Consider the following 16,145-nt stretch of genomic DNA (forward strand, 5'->3'; position numbering starts at 1 on the left):
TTACCAAGACAAATAAACGCATAGGAGTGATGGGAAGGAAAAAAGTGAAGGGAATATAAACAGAAAAATACAGAGAAGAAAGAAAGATAGCCCCAGAGAACCTAGAGATAGAAATTAACAATGAGAAGACACACATAAGTGAGAAGTAGAAGTGTAAATGTTTGAAGAAGTAATAAAAGAGGGATTTGAAATGCAGAGAGAGAGAACAGGTCTCTGTCCTTTGAGGGAGAAGCTTGGAGAAGGAGAATGATGAAATGTACTTCTTACAATCATTGTCTTCATCTTCACTTATTTGTCAATGCCCTTAAATGAGGTATGTACATATAGCAGAGCTGTAATAAAAAGCAAAGTATTCAAAAGCAGTTGGAGATTGTTTAGCTTCCTATTTCTAAATTTCCCTACTCCAGTTAAGCCAGCTTATTCTCATCGTGGGCACTATCTGACACTCTAAACCTAGATTTGGTTCTAGAATACTCACCTTAGGCAGCTAATTTTAACACTTTCTCTTGAGACCATTTTTATTGCCGTTCTTCTAAACATAACCTTACCCTCTTTTGTGGCTGACAGTTTCCCTCTTTTCTTCTTTGCTCTTGCTACTCTTCATTTTATCATTCATTTTAGCACTTTTTTGAATACCTACAATGTGCCCTAACAAATACAAGGTCCAGGACAGCAGGGACTTTAAATGCCTTGGCAATTTTGTTACATAGTCCCTGAACAGTCCTGGCAGATAGAAAATGTTCAATAAATATTGGTTGATTGAACAAATTAGCACAATATTAAGCACTATATGCAAGATTAAGATAAAAGTTCTATTCTCAAAGATTTACAATAAAGGAGTAGGAAAGCATCGTTTATTCAAGTAACTATAGTAAATAACTGCTTAATAAAATCAATGCAATAAGAGACTGTCTAGGAGTGTGGGCTCATGGAAGCCAGGGAAGAGTGCATTTCAGGAAAAAGAAGGGATACACAGAGAACAAGTAAAAGGAGGACTAAGAAAAGTCGATTGGATTTAACAACAAGAAAGTCATTGACCACCCGTACAGAAGATTAGATTCCTTGAATGACCCTTGTGCTGAAAACAACTAAAAATACTAGATAAAATATTTAAAAAGTGCTCACTTTGGCAGCACATATACTAAAATTGTAACAATACAGAGAAGACTAGCATGGCCCCTGTAAATTAAATTTTAAAAAAGAGAAAACACTATCATTTTAAATACATCACTGAGCTGACAAAAAAGTATAGAATCTGCACAGATTAAAACGGGTAGAAGTGAAAATCATTGCCATTTTATATAAAATACAAACATACACATACACATATAACTTACCTCTGTTAGAAGTCAGAGTATAATTATTCTTGATAGAGTTAGTGGCTGCAAAGGATATTGAAGGAAGGATTGCTAATGTTCCTTCTCTTGATTTAGGTGGTGGTTATGTAGAAGTATTCAGTTGTGAAAAATTCATTAAGCTTTCACATACACTCACGATATACGCACTGCTTTGTGCTTTTTTTTTTTTTCAGTAAAAGTTTACTTTTTTTGGAAGATAAAACAACCACAAAAAAAAGTGGGTAGACTAGGAGGTAAGTGAATACCCAAGCTGACTTTTGACTGGAAGTTATCTGCCCAATCCTGGTAATTTTCAGATTCTGTTTTGATGGCTGTGGGAGTTACTGGGGTACTATAATTTAGAGCCTGTCCAAGACGGAAATCCAGGAGGAAGTCTCCTATAAGGTTGAGACCACAAAAGACTACACAGTGAAAGAGAATTAGAAATAAACCTGTAGTACAGGAGAGGCAGCAAGACAACGTTCTTGTCTTAAGCTTGGCTTTTGGTGGGAGGAATGAAAACATCTTGCCTGTGAATTTGAAAATGGGAGCCTGACTGCAGGTAGATTTGCACTGTGAACTTAACTCTAGGTGTTGTTCCCAAACCGTCAAGCTGAGCATTTAATTTAAGATGGTAGTGCTTGCAGGAGATTGGTAGGAGTAAACTCAAATCCTCTCTGAAGGAACACAACTTTTATATGGGCCTCAAAGAATTTCCATGGATAAACTTCCAAAGAACAAGAGCTCACAAAGCACTGTGAGTAAGTGCCAGCAGGAACAGCAGAAAGTGGAATCAGATCTGCTTAGACTACAGTTCCTGGATTTATTGTGTAGTGAATGTAAAAGTAGCAAAAGTTTAGGTATAGAATATAAAAAATGGCAAAACTAATATAACTTAGTTTATTTTAGTTTTTTTGAGACAGAGTCTTGCTCTGTTGCCCAGGTTGGAGTGCACTGGCATGCTCTCGGCTCACTGCAGTCTCTGCCTCCTGGGTTTGAGTACTTCTCCTGTGTCAGCCTCCTGAGTAGCTGGGATTACAGGTGTGTGCCACCACCGCTGGCTAATTTTTATATTTTTAGTAGAGACAGGGTTTTGCCAGGTTGGCCAGGCTGGCCTCGAACTCCTGACCTCAGGGGATCCACCCACCTTGGCCTCCCAAAGTGCTTGGATTACAGACATGAGTCACTGCACCTGGCCACAAAATTTATTTTAAATGGAGGCTTTAAAATATGAGCAAAGAATAGGAAAGACTTAAAAAGATAAAGTTCTAGGAAGTCAGATTTGAAAAGGAACTAAATGGGAGTCCGAAAAATAAAATATAGTGATCAACATAGTAATTACAATTAACTTACTGTGACCCTTGTCAGAGCCAGATCATCAGAGGGAAGGGTGTAGTATCCAAAGGCTAGTCAGTTGAAGAATAAACTGTGCATATATGTGTTATGTGCTGTTCTGTATGACCATAACCTTTTACAGTTTAAAAATATTAAATAGGAGATAACAGATGAAAAATAAGAATGGCAAGTGCAGACTATTTCTAGTAGCTTTCAGTGGTGACAAAACTTAGTGATGGTGATGATGAAATCGCTGCTTCCATCATAATATTTTACTACTTCCAGATACCAATTCTGCTTCTCTCTCTTTGACTAAAGGAACAGGAGAAATGCAAGAAAGGGAGGGAGAGTGGGAAGATGAGGGAAAGGGGAAAATAGGAATAAGAAAAAAAAAGGGAGTTGAAAGGGAAAAGGAGAGAGGAGAAACCCATTGTCTACATTGAATGATCCCCTTCTCCCTGTGCTGGATTTTAACTATTGCAATGGAGAAAAATAAAATGGAGGGGAGAGAAATAGTGAACATGTGAAGCACATCCTAAATCAGTCACCTTGAAAATTATCATTATATTAAGATTTAATTTTTTCCACTGTAAATAACAAATTTCGTTTAAAAAATCTAACACTAACCTAATGTTCTCTAATTTCACTTTTCAACTAGAAAAACTGGATTTGAACTTAACCAAAATTGACAAACTCTAGTCTACAAAACCTGAAACACCCCTACCTCTTATTGAAAAGTAAAAACTAGAAAATAGGGCATTCAGTTGTTAGTTTGAATTACTTTTCTTTTTTTTTTTTACGTTTTTATTTTTAACACAGTTTAGGCCTCAGAGAGCTGGGCCTAGGGCAAGGGGAAGAGGGATAAAACACACTATTAGAGTTCATAGATCCATATACACATAATTCATCTTCTTGACTTTGTAGTGCAAAAGGTTAAGCATTTATTGTATACAATTACTTTGAATGTATTTCAACGTCAGGTAATTTTGAAAAAGTACAATGCAATTTTTGCACAAACAACTCTGCCCATTATCGTTCTTCTCAAAAAAACAAGTCAATGCATTTTTCAGATTAGAAAAATAACAGCATCATTACATAATTAAAAATAGTATTTCTCAACTCTAAGTATTGTGTTCAGGTTCTTGGCATTTTGAACAAAGAATTGGACAAAACGTGCAAACAAAGCAAGGAAAGAATGAAGCAACAAAAGCTGAGACTTATTGAAAATGAAAGCACACTCCACAGGGTGGGAGTGGGCTTCAGCAAATGGCTCAAGGGCCCGGTTGCAGAATTTTCTGGGGATTAACTACCCTCTAGAGGTTTCCCATTGGTTACTTGGTGTACGCCATATGTAAATGAAGTAGTGGCCCGCGATCAGTCTGATTAGTTGCAGAAAGTGACCAATCAGAGGCTGAAGTGAAGTTACAAAGTTATACTCCTATGCAAAAGAAGACTTTCCCATAACCAATGTGATTGGTTGTGGGACGGGACCAATCAGAGGTACTTTCAGTTTTTCATCTGCCATACAGAAAAGGTGGGGGTGGAAAGGGAGCAGTCTCTGATCCTTTCCTTACTTGGGCATGGAAAGTTGGGGTTTTCCTTTTGATTTAGTTCTAGGAAGTCAGTGTGAATCGGCCTTAGGTTCCCTGCCTCCAGACCCTAATCTCCTGCCACAATGCATCACTTAATGATGGGACTATGTTCTGAGAAATGGTCATTAGTAATTTTGTCATTGTGTGAACATCATACACAAACCTAGATGGTATAGCCTACTACACACCTAGGCTATGTGGTGTAGCCTATGGCTCGTAGGTTACAAACCTGCACAGCTTGTTACTGTTGTAATACAAGAGTCAGCATTTGTGTATCTAAACATAGAAAAAGTACAGTAAAAATACAGTACAAAAGATTTTAAGAAATGGTATACCTGTATAGGACACTTACCATGAGTGGAGCTTGCAGGATTGGAAGTTGCTGGGTGAGTTAATAAGTGAGTGGTGAGTGAATGGGAAGGCCTAGAACATTACTGTACACTACTGTACAGTTCATAAACACTGCACACTTAGGCTACACTAAATTTATAAAAAAAAAATATTCCTTTTCTCTAAGAATAAATTCAGCTTAGCTTACTGTAACTTTTTTACTTTATAAACTTTTTAACTTAAAAATCTTTGACTCTTTTGTAATAACACTTAGCTTAAAACATAAGCACACTGTACAGTTATACAAAATTATTTTATTGCTTTATATCCTTCTTCTATATGCTTTTTTTCTATTTTCAAAATTATTTATTTACTTTTTAAACTTTTGTTAAAAACAAAGACACAAACACACACATGAGCCTAGGCTTACACAGGGTCAGGATCATCAATATTACAATTTTCCACTTGTCCTCCTGGAAGGTCTTTATGGGTAATAACACACATAGAGCTGTCATCTCCTATGATAGCAATGCCTTTTTTCTGGAATATCTCCTGAAGGGCCCGCCTAGGGCTGTTTTACAGTTAACATTTTTAAAAAAAGAAAGAGTACACTCTAAAATAACAAAAATTATAGTATAATAAATAGATAAACCAGTAACATAGTTGTTTATTATTCAGTATTATGTATTATGCATAGTTGTATGTGCTATACTTTATATGACTATCAGCAGAGTAGGTTTGTTTATACCAATATCACCACAAACACATTAGTAATGCATTGTACCATAACAATGTTACATGGCTACAATGTCACTATGTGATAGGACTTTTTCAGCTCCATTACAATCTTATGAAACCACTGTCCTATATGTGTTCCATCACTGATTAAAACATCATTATGTAGATGACATGACAGCACCATCATAGCTCACTGCAACTTCGAACTCCTGGGCTCAAGCGATCCTCTCGCCTTAGCCTCCCAAGTAGCCGAGATTACAGGCACACACCACCATGCCTAGCTATTTTTTAAAAAAAGGCTTTTTTTTGTAGAGATGAAGTCTTACTATGTTTCCCAGGCTGGTCTCAAACTCCTGGTCTCAAGCGATCCTCCTGCCTTGGCCTCCCAAAGCACTGGGATTACAGGCATGAACCACCATGCCTGACCATTACTGTTCTTTAGAATGACCATCACATTTTCTCCACATCATGCTTCTTCTTGAAAAGTAGCCTAACTTGGAGGGTTGTATTCATTATGACTCTTTATAATGCAAATGTCATAATCCAACTCACAGCGGCCTGAAAGGAATGAGATCCTTTATTTAGCACTAGACTCAATACCCCAGAGGAAAGTTTGGTGTTAGGTGTGGCTTGATTTAGGACTCTAGTCATATTCCTGGGGGCCATCTGTGAGGTCAGCATTCCTTGTAAGTCAACTTTATCCCCAGGCTGGCTCCTTTTACCACAGGCAGCTGTTGAAAAGCTCCAGGACCCTGTGATCTCATACCATCAAAACCGCCTCCAGCAAGTGTCTCCTCTTGCCTGATGGACTCTGATTACTTATGTGTGTATTAAGCCTGAGCTATGGTCAGAGGGATAGGTCAGACTGCCCGGCTTAACTCAGTTAGGGCCCACAGCCCTCACACTTTGGTTAGGGACAGTCCCTTCTAAACAGCATGGCTGAGAAAGGGAGAGGATAGTTTTCAAATAAACTGTGAAACCATTATGTTTCTGGAGGGAGAAAGATGCTTGGTGGCAAACAGTGGATGATTTGGGCAAGTATTGGTCAAAGTTGGCTCTAGAAAATATTCTGAAGTAAAATGTGGTATTTTCTTTCATTCTGACATCTTCCACTTTCACACTCACTTCTCCCCATTTGTAGTTACTATTTATCCAAGCATAGCCTAAGGTTTTTTTAAGGGCCATTTTTAATGTATCTAGCTTGGATCTATCATGGCTAATATATTGTCAGTCAGTGAAAATCAGTGAACACTAAGGATGGAGTTCTCACTTCAACATCTTAGTTTATATTGACCCTGAAATTTTAGAAGGAAATAGCATTTCCTTTTTAAAAAAACTTTTATTTTAGGTTCAGGGTGTATGTGCAGGTTTGTTATATAGGTAAAGTCATGTCATGGGGGTTTGTTGTACAGATTATTTCATCATCCAGGTAATGAGCCCAGTACCCAATAGTTATTTTTTCTGCTGCTCTCCCTCCTCTCACCTTCCATCCTCAAGTAGGCCCCAGTGTCTCTTATTCCCTTCTTTGTGTCCATGAGTTCTTATTATTTAGCTTCCACTTATTTATTTTATTTTTATTTTTTGAGACAGGGTCTCACTCTGTTGTCCAGGCTGGAGTGCAGTTTTGCAATCTCAACTCACTACAGCCTTGACCTCCCAGGCTCAAGCAATCCTCCCACATCAGCCTCCCAAGTAACTGGGACTACTCGCATGTGCCAGCATGCCTGGCTACTCTGTGTATTTTTTGTAGAGACAGGGTTTCACCATGTTGCCTAAGTTGGTCTCAAACTCCTGAGCTCAAGTAATCCACTCACGTTGGCTTCCCAAAGTGGTGGGATTACAAGCATGAGCCTCATGTCTGGCCAGTTTCCACTTATAAGTGAGAACATATGGTATTTGTTTTTCTGTCTCTGCATTAATTTGCTAAGGATAATGGCTTCCATTTATGTTCCCACAAAAGACATCATCTTGTTCATTTTTATGGCTGCATAGTATTCCATGGTGTATATGTACCACGTTTTCTTTATCCAGTCTGTTACTGATAGGCATTTAGGTTGATTCCATGTCTTTGCAGAAATAGCATTTCTTTAATGTAAAAGAGTAATAGAATAATATTGACTGAAATAAAATGTTACTTAACACATAGTGTTAGAGCATTAAAAAGCTTTTATTATTCACCAAATGTGTATATTTATATGAATGATAAAGGTATACAAATAAATTTTACTTGTTTGTGTATTTTGAACAAGACACAATGGCCAATTTCTCCCTTCCCTTTGCCACTCTCCTGTTACTTATTAATTCAGCAACTATTAAGTACCCTATGTGTTCCAGACATAGTTTTAGGAGTTGGAAATATGAGATTAATACTATGTCACTCATAATGGAATCCCAATCATATGCTCACAATAAAGAAAATACTATTTTGATGGATAGAGCATCCATACATATGTAAAAGAATACAAAATTGGACCCAGTGTGGTGGCTCATGCCTGTAATCCCAGCACTCTGGGAGGCCGAGGCGGGCGGGTCACCTGAGGGCAGGAGTTTGAGATCAGCCTGGCCAACATGGTGAAACCCTGTCTATACTAAAAAAAATGTAAAAAATTGGCCGGGTGTGGTGGCAGGCACCGATAATCCCAGCTGCTCAAGAGGTTGAGGTGGGAGAATTGCTTGAAACTGGGAGGTGGAGGATGCAGTGAGCTGAGATTGTGCCACTGCACTCCAACCTGGGCAATAGAGCAAGACTCCATCTCAAAAAAAAAAAAAAAAAAAAGAAAAAGAATACAAAATTGTGATTATTTCTGGTGTAGCAAGGAAAATTATTTGGCTTCCAGAAGGAAGAGCTAGTTTTATGTAGGCACACAAAAGTTCAATCTGGAAGAAAAGTTTCTCTGGACCTAGAATTGTGCTCAAGGTTCACTCCATCACCATCCTTTACCCGTAGTGGACATTGCTCAAATCACTAGTGGATAGAAAGAGGATATGAAATATCTAACAAGAGTTTTCCCAAAATATGAAACAGACTTGTTATCTAAGGAAAACATAATTCCAACCTTGCTATTTTTTGTTGTTCAAGTTGAACTGTTAAAAATAAAGTTCACATATGTTAAACCATCTTATAGTAACACAAACGAGAAGGCAACTATATAATTCTTTTAGCTACTCTATTTTTCCCCCCTTGGCTCTTCAAGGTTACAAAACCAGAGCCTGGGAAAATGGAATTGTACTAAAACTCCCACAAAAAGATGTCTAGAAGTCTTGTTGCTTCAGATGCAGCAAAACAACATCTGATTGGCAAGGGGCCACTTTGGTTTTTCTCCTGCTTGGCTAGCATCCTAAACTTAGTTTTCACAGTGTTCTGTCCCTTTTTAACACTGTGTTGTGGAAAGGCAAAATAGTGATGTGGCAAAGAACATGGACTGTGGATTCTGACTGCCTGGGTTGGAATTCTCGCTCTGTCACACACTGGTCACGTGATCTTACCCTCCATCTCTGTATCCTCGCTTATAAAATGAAGAGAATCATAAGACCTGCTTCAGGATTGGTATGAGGATTAAGCAAATTAGTATATGTAAAGTGCTTAGAACCAGGCTTAGCACATAGTAAATAGTATTGCATAAACACACACAAACACACAATATAGTAATTTCTCACATTTTGTGTAATCAAACTGGGATGACTTTATAATTCCCTTATGTAACTATAAAGAAGTATTTTATTATCTGAATTAGCTTATTCATTGAGGACTATTAAAATGTAAGGGATAAACTGGATATCTAACATACATGTGAACTTTTTACTTCTTCCACTTACGTCTATTAGAACTATTAAGTGTTTTTGCACTCGATAGATATTTTACAATGTGGGTATAAAAATCCACAGGTAGCATAAAAGTAAAGGGAGAATGATAACGGTCTCTTTCTTTTCCTAGTGATGGCTTCCCAGTAGTGTTCTTTTTTTTTTTTTTTTTTTTTTTTTTGGGACACATATTGGCAATGGGAATATAAAGACCTGAAGGAAGCTCTCTGCCTAGCTTCAAGGAAAGTCACAGGATACTTAGGGAATTAAGGAATGATAAAAGGAAGAATATCATGAGACATCTGGGATTCTTGTTCTTTATCATTTGCTCTTGGCACAAATTTCTGAAACACGTGTCATTTCTCAACCAGGACAGAACTGTAATAATTTGTTCTAGTTCTCACATGCATTCTTTATGATGAGAAATCTGAAGTCATCCTCACCTTTGTTCCTGTGTATGTAACAAGGCTTTCTTCTCTGGTTGCTAGGATCTTCTCTTTATCATTAGTTTGGGGAAATTTGATTTGTGCCTTGCTATAATTTTCTTCATATTGCTTGTACCTGAGTTTGCTGAATGTCTTGGATCTGAGGTTGTCACAACATATACTTTCTTCACAGAGAGATACCCCTGTAGATGAAGTGATAAAAGTTCTGCATGATACTACAACATGGTTGACTTTGTTAAAGACCAATTCACGCCATAATGTTTTAAAAATTGTGTTATTTTGTGGACAAAGATTACATACATCTCCTGCTACATGTAGAAATCTGTGGCTTAGCAGAGGAAGGATTTGCAACAGTATGCTTTATGGATTGGATTGCATGAGTATTTTCAAGGTAGGCAAGCTTTTGCTGAGTATTTTGAATAAGAAGGTGGTGGCTACAGCAATGAACTACTTAGCAAATATTTTTCATCACATGAACCAGTTGAATGAGTACCTATAAGGCCTTGGAGAAAGTAGTATGACTTCGAGTAACAAGATTCTTTGATTTATATGAATCTGAATTATTAGAAAAATTATATTGCAATGGGAAATTTTAAAATTTTCCCACTACTAATTGGGTTTAAGAATGAGGAAAGATATTAGTAAGAGTTAAATTTTATAGAAAGCCACCTTGAAGAACCACAGAACAAAATGGCACAGTATTTTTTCTTTTAACACAAAGGTGAAAGACTTTTTCTCTGAATCTTCTACTAGTACTCTACAGTCTGATAACATGACTGAAAGAGGAAAAATAAGTTAGTAAGCTGCCATCTGATCATGCAGTCAAGATAAGGCTGACTGATCTGCTCCTAGCCAACTTCTGGATTTCTGTGAATGAAGAGTATCCTGCTAGTCACAGAAAGCAATAAGCATTCTGCTGCAGTTTTTTCAATTCGTTACGTATGTGAACAAGTTTGACTTGTTTAACAATCATCATAAGCAAGGAAAAATATCAACTCATTTTAGTTGAAATGTCATCCATGTGTGTTTATCTCAAGTTTGATCCAGAATTGTATTATTTTACAGCAGAAAAATAGCACAAGTTTCAAGTTACTTTGTTCTTTATTTCTAGTTTCAAAAATAACAAAGTCTATGCTTAGGTATATAGAAGAGATATAAAAATTCAACACATCTATAATAATTATGATCGTAACTGCTAGTCTTATACTTGAGCTTAATCACGTTACTCAGGAAGAAAGTAATTTTTTGAAAGCTTTATTAAAAAATGTGTCTTAGGGTATGCTTTTATTCACATTCTGTTGGCTTATGGTTTTAATAGTTGTACTAATTGCATTGTCTAATTTTCATGTTGTAAATAATATTAACTAAATCAACATAACCTTTTTTTTTTTTTTTTTTTTTTTTTGAGACGGAGTCTCGCTCTGTCGCCCAGGCTGGAGTGCAGTGGCCGGATCTCAGCTCACTGCAAGCTCCGCCTCCCGGGTTCACGCCATTCTCCTGCCTCAGCCTCCCGAGTAGCTGGGACTACAGGCGCCCGCCAGGTCGCCCGGCTAGTTTTTTGTATTTTTAGTAGAGACGGGGTTTCACCGTGTGAGCCAGGATGGTCTTGATCTCCTGACCTCGTGATCCGCCCGTCTCGGCCTCCCAAAGTGCTGGGATTACAGGCTTGAGCCACCGCGCCCGGCCAACATAACCTTTTTTTTAAATCAACTTTTAAGTTCTGGGGTACATGTGCAGGATGTGCAGGTGTGTTACATAGGTAAACATGTGCCATGGTGGTTTGCTGCACAGATCAGCCCGTCACCCAGGTATTAGTCCCAACACCCACTAGTAGTTCTTCCTGATGCTGTCCCTCCCCTCTCCCCACACAGGTCCCAGCGTGTGTTGTTCTCCTCCATCAACATAACTTTTATTCAAATTAAATCAATCAAGCCTACCTTTAGAAAAAGTAAATTATGACTTTTTGGCTTAAACTTGCTAGTTAACAGACATTTATTATGTTTGCCTTATATGTCTTTTAATAACTTATGAAAAAGAAAGTAAAATATTACTTTCAAGAAATGTAAGCTAAACAACTTTTTTTTTCAATACAGTTTGGGGAAAAAGTCATTTTTAGTTTTAAATAGGAGAAACAAACTTTGATCTACCATATAGCACAGAGCGTACCTTCTCAGCTACTTGTAGAGTAGGAGCTGATGATAAACCTTTAGGCTTTCTGAGATGCAGAGGCCATGAGAATGCAGCTTGCAGCCCTCCACCTACAGAGAACTCAGCCCCGCCACTGTGCTCTGCACTCCATCACGTGGTTGGTGCTAAGGCAACCGCGTGGTTGAGATCTTTGCTCAAACCTGGACTTAAACATCATACTGGTCTAATATTGCTGTTTTCCAGCCTTACATGTGGAAAAGTGGTTATTAGAACTAGGTTTTTTTTTTTTTTTTTTTTTTTAAGTGTTCAGTTTATTTCAAACTTACAATGCTTTGGATTTACCCATGTTAGTGAAAGGTTTTTGCATACTGACAATCTATTCCAAGACGACTTAGCTGAAAATGCTAAACTGCCAATGGCAGTAATATCATTAATTAAGTCTCTCACTTATAAAAACCGAAACAACAGCCTCTCTTCTCCCCTGACTCCCATTCAACACTACTTTAAAATGTATTTCAGTTCATATTTTTAGACTAATCTAGTACCAGATGTAGAAAAATAAAAGACCCCAAACCTCAAATTATATCAAGACCAGCTACCATATATTATTTTTACAACCTGAAAGTTTTATATTTCTAGTTGACAGAAACCTGTCTTATGACCAAAGTTATCATTTTTGAAGAAAAAACTGTTTATTTTATCTATAGAAAGGCTTGCATAATAAATCAAGATTAATATGATTACAACACGTCTTTAACGAAACAAAGTTTTTTTTCTAATATGAAATGAAATGATACTTGTTTGGGATCAAGTAATGAAGCTATTTTGCTCAGGAAATCAAAATCACTAACTGGCTTCACTGGATATGTATTAATGTCACAATGGTCAGTTTCATTTTACAGCACTTTCTTGACACCCACATGTTTTAAAAAGTCAGCAATGTAATAATAAAATATTTGTAATGTGCTATTAAATCTGCAGAGTATAATATTAAGTATCTTCTTTAGAATTTAATTCAGAAAGCATTTGTAGGCTTAAAATATGGTTTCTCTAAAAATATATCTTATTATGTGCATTCAATTAGAAAAATATTATGACCAATTTGGTGACTTTGACCTGTTTCAGTTCCTAAAAATATCTGCCAGTAATGTCCTAATACCTTCGAAAAGAATGGTCATTGAAAGCATTCTTTCTTTGCCTATAGCATTGCTACTGCATGCAAAATTGAACTGCCTTCCATTTCTGAATATTACATTTTTAACAAAAATTGTAATTGCTTATAAAACATTTCTAAAAAAATAGCATAACTGTGAAAATAATATGCCACTTACCATAGAATAAAGAATGAAATTAAAAGATAAGTGCAATTAAATTTAATCTAAATGGGTCATGAATTAAAACACAGCAGTTTGCCAATGCACTGTGTACAAAACAGAATCAGGAAACCAGATGTAAATTGTTAATTACAAGAACATATGTCATCAGTGCACTTGGGACTCTCAGTTCACTCACAAATATAACCTTTAGGCATATTAGCAAAAAATGGACTCTAACATCATAGACATTTGTGCCAAGACTTTTTATATCTTAACATATTTTATTTAGTTTTAAAATAATGACCCAATTAGAAATTTTAAGCAAGCTAAAAGAACAGAGTTACAATTGCAATTTAAAAATCTAATTATTTTTTAGCATTGAGCATATATTGGTGCAAAATTTTAAGGCCATTTAAAAGAATATTCAAATCAATAAATGGTAATATTTACATTTTATTGTGCCTACATGTTATAAGCAACTAATAGTTTTGGTTTATAAAATAATTTAATTTTACTAAGAGGACTAGTTAGAAACCTTTGGCCAAAAGAATTGTATTCTCTAAGATAACAAAAGTCCTCTAAGGAAGAATAAATTGCTTAGTAGCTGTAGGAAGCACATTTCTTTATCATTAAGACAAAAACATTTTACATTTTCCTATTTGAAGAATACAGTTTATATTTACAGTTAAATGGACACTCTCTAAAAATTATGTTTACATAACTGATATGGTTTGGCCCTGTGTCCTCACCCAAGTCTCACCTTGAATTCTAATAATCCCCATGTGTCAAGGGTGAGACCATATACAGATAATTGAATCATTGGGGTGGTTTCCCCCATGCTGTTCTCATGATAGTGAGTTCTCACAAGATCTAAGTTTTATAAGGGGCTTCCCCAATCGCTTGGCACTCATTCTTTCTCCTGGTGCTCTGTGAAGAGGTGCCTTCCACCACAATTGTAAGCTTCCTGAGATCTCCCAAGCAATGCGGAACTGTGAGTCAATTAAACCTCTTTTCTTTATAAATTACCCAGTCTTGGGTATTTCTTCATAGCAGCATGAGAATGGATTAATACAATAAGTTTACACTAAAATATTAATAGTTTATTGGCCAATTTCCCATGTGCTCAACATCTGATTTCTAGTTAGCATCATTTCATAATGTAGTGATTTTTTTAAACTTTTATTTTAGATTCAGAGGTACAGGTGCAGGTTTGTTATATAGGTAAGTTGTGTGTCATGGGAGTTTGGTGTACAGATTACTTCATCACCTAGGTACTAAGCATAGTACATATTAGGTCATTTTTCAATTCTCACCCTCCTCCTACCTTCCACCCTCAAGTAGGCCCCCTTGTCTGTTGTTCCCTTCTTTGTGTTCACATGTGCTTAATGTTTGGCTCCCACTTATAAATGAGAACATGCAGTGTTTTGTTTTCTGTTCCTATGTTAGTTCACTTAGGACAATGACCTCCAGTTCCATTCATGTTGCTATGAAGGACATGATCTTGTTCTTTTTTATGACTGTGTAGTATTCCATAGTGTATATGTACCACATTTTCTTTATCCAGTCTACCACTGATGGACAATTAGGTTGTTTCTATGCCTTTGCTCTTGTAAATAGTGCTGCAGTGAGCATACATGTGCATGTGTCTTTATGGTAGAATGATTTGTATTACTTTGGGTATATTCCTATAATGTGATTGCTGGGTCAAATGGTAATTCTGTTCTGAGTGTGTTGAGAAATCAACAAACTGCTTTCCACAATGACTGAACTAATTTACATTCCCATCAGCCATGTATAAGCATTTCCTTTTCACTGCAACCTTGCCAGCATCTGTTATTTTTTGACTTTTTAATGATAGCCATTCTAACTTTTGTGAAATGGTATCTCATTGTGGTTTTGATTTTCATTTCTCTAATAGTAGTGATGTTGAGCATTTTTTCATATGCTTGTTGGTCATGTGTATGCTTTCTTTTGAAAAGTGTCTGTTCATGTCCTTTGCCCACTATTTAATGGGGTTGTTTTTTGCTTATTAATTTGTGTAAGTTCCTTATAGATTCTGGATATTAGACTCTTGTCAGATTGTCAGTCTCATAGTTTACAAATATTTTCTCTCACTCCGTAGGTTGTCTGTTTACTCTGTTGATAGTAAACTTTTTTTTCTGGGCAGAAGCTCTTTAGTTTAATTAGGTCCCATTTGTCAATTTTTGCATAATGCAGTGATCTTTTAATCTCTTTCATGTAAAAAGTTGGTCAGACTTGCTTTTTGTTTTCTTAATAAAACTTGCTTAAAGAGCCATAAGAAATAGGATGTATGAGGGGACTTCAACAAGGTTGTAAAAAAAAAAAAAAGAATTAAAAGATAAAAATAAAAAATGGAAACTATTTCTCAACATAAACTCCATTTAAGTTTAAGACACTTTTGTAAGTGATACCAACCATTTAGCCCATTCATAAAGAATTGGAGGATGCGAGAATTTAACCATTTAGTGGAGTCTTTTGACATAATTAACTAAAGAAAGACATGTGCCCTTTAGAGATTTTTCAAGATTAAGAAACAAAAAGAAGTCAGAAGAAGTCAAATCAGAACTGTAAGATGGATGTCTAATAATTTCTCAGTGAAAATCTTGCAAAATTGTTATTGCTTGATGAGATAAGTGAGCTAGAGCATTGTTGTGGTGGAGAAGGACTCTGTTGTGAAGATTTCCTGGGTGTTTTTTCTGCTAAAATGCTAAAACTTTGACGAATTTTCTCAACCTAAGCAGATGGTATTGTTCACTAGCCATCCAGAAAGTCAACAAGAAAAACGCCTTGAGCATCCCGAGAAATGATTACCATCACTTTTGCTCTGGACCGGTTTTGCTTTGACTGGACCATTTGTACCTCTTGGTAGCCATTACTTTGATTGTGCTTTGTCTTCAGTCATGTTCCATCTCCTGTTACAGTTCTTTTAAAAAATGAGTCAGGATTTTGATCTCACTTTAAATTTCCCTTGAAAGCTCTGCCCTTGTCTGCAGCTAATCTAGGCACAACAGTTTTGGCATCTGTTGAATGGAAAGTTTGCTCAACTTTACTTCCAGTCAGAATTATGTAAGCTGAACCAGT

General features: G+C 36.5%; 1 non-coding gene across 1 annotated transcript; it reads left to right on the forward strand.

The window, feature by feature from the left end:
* The first annotated feature begins 1,117 nt into the window (after positions 1-1,117).
* On the forward strand, positions 1,118-1,221 carry LOC115895944. The gene has a single exon (XR_004055997.1). It is a non-coding gene; the product is annotated as a U6 spliceosomal RNA (small nuclear RNA).
* Positions 1,222-16,145: the final 14,924 nt, after the last annotated feature.

Source organism: Rhinopithecus roxellana, chromosome 2 (genome assembly GCF_007565055.1).
Source record: "Rhinopithecus roxellana isolate Shanxi Qingling chromosome 2, ASM756505v1, whole genome shotgun sequence".
NCBI classification, from domain to species: Eukaryota; Metazoa; Chordata; class Mammalia; order Primates; family Cercopithecidae; genus Rhinopithecus; species Rhinopithecus roxellana.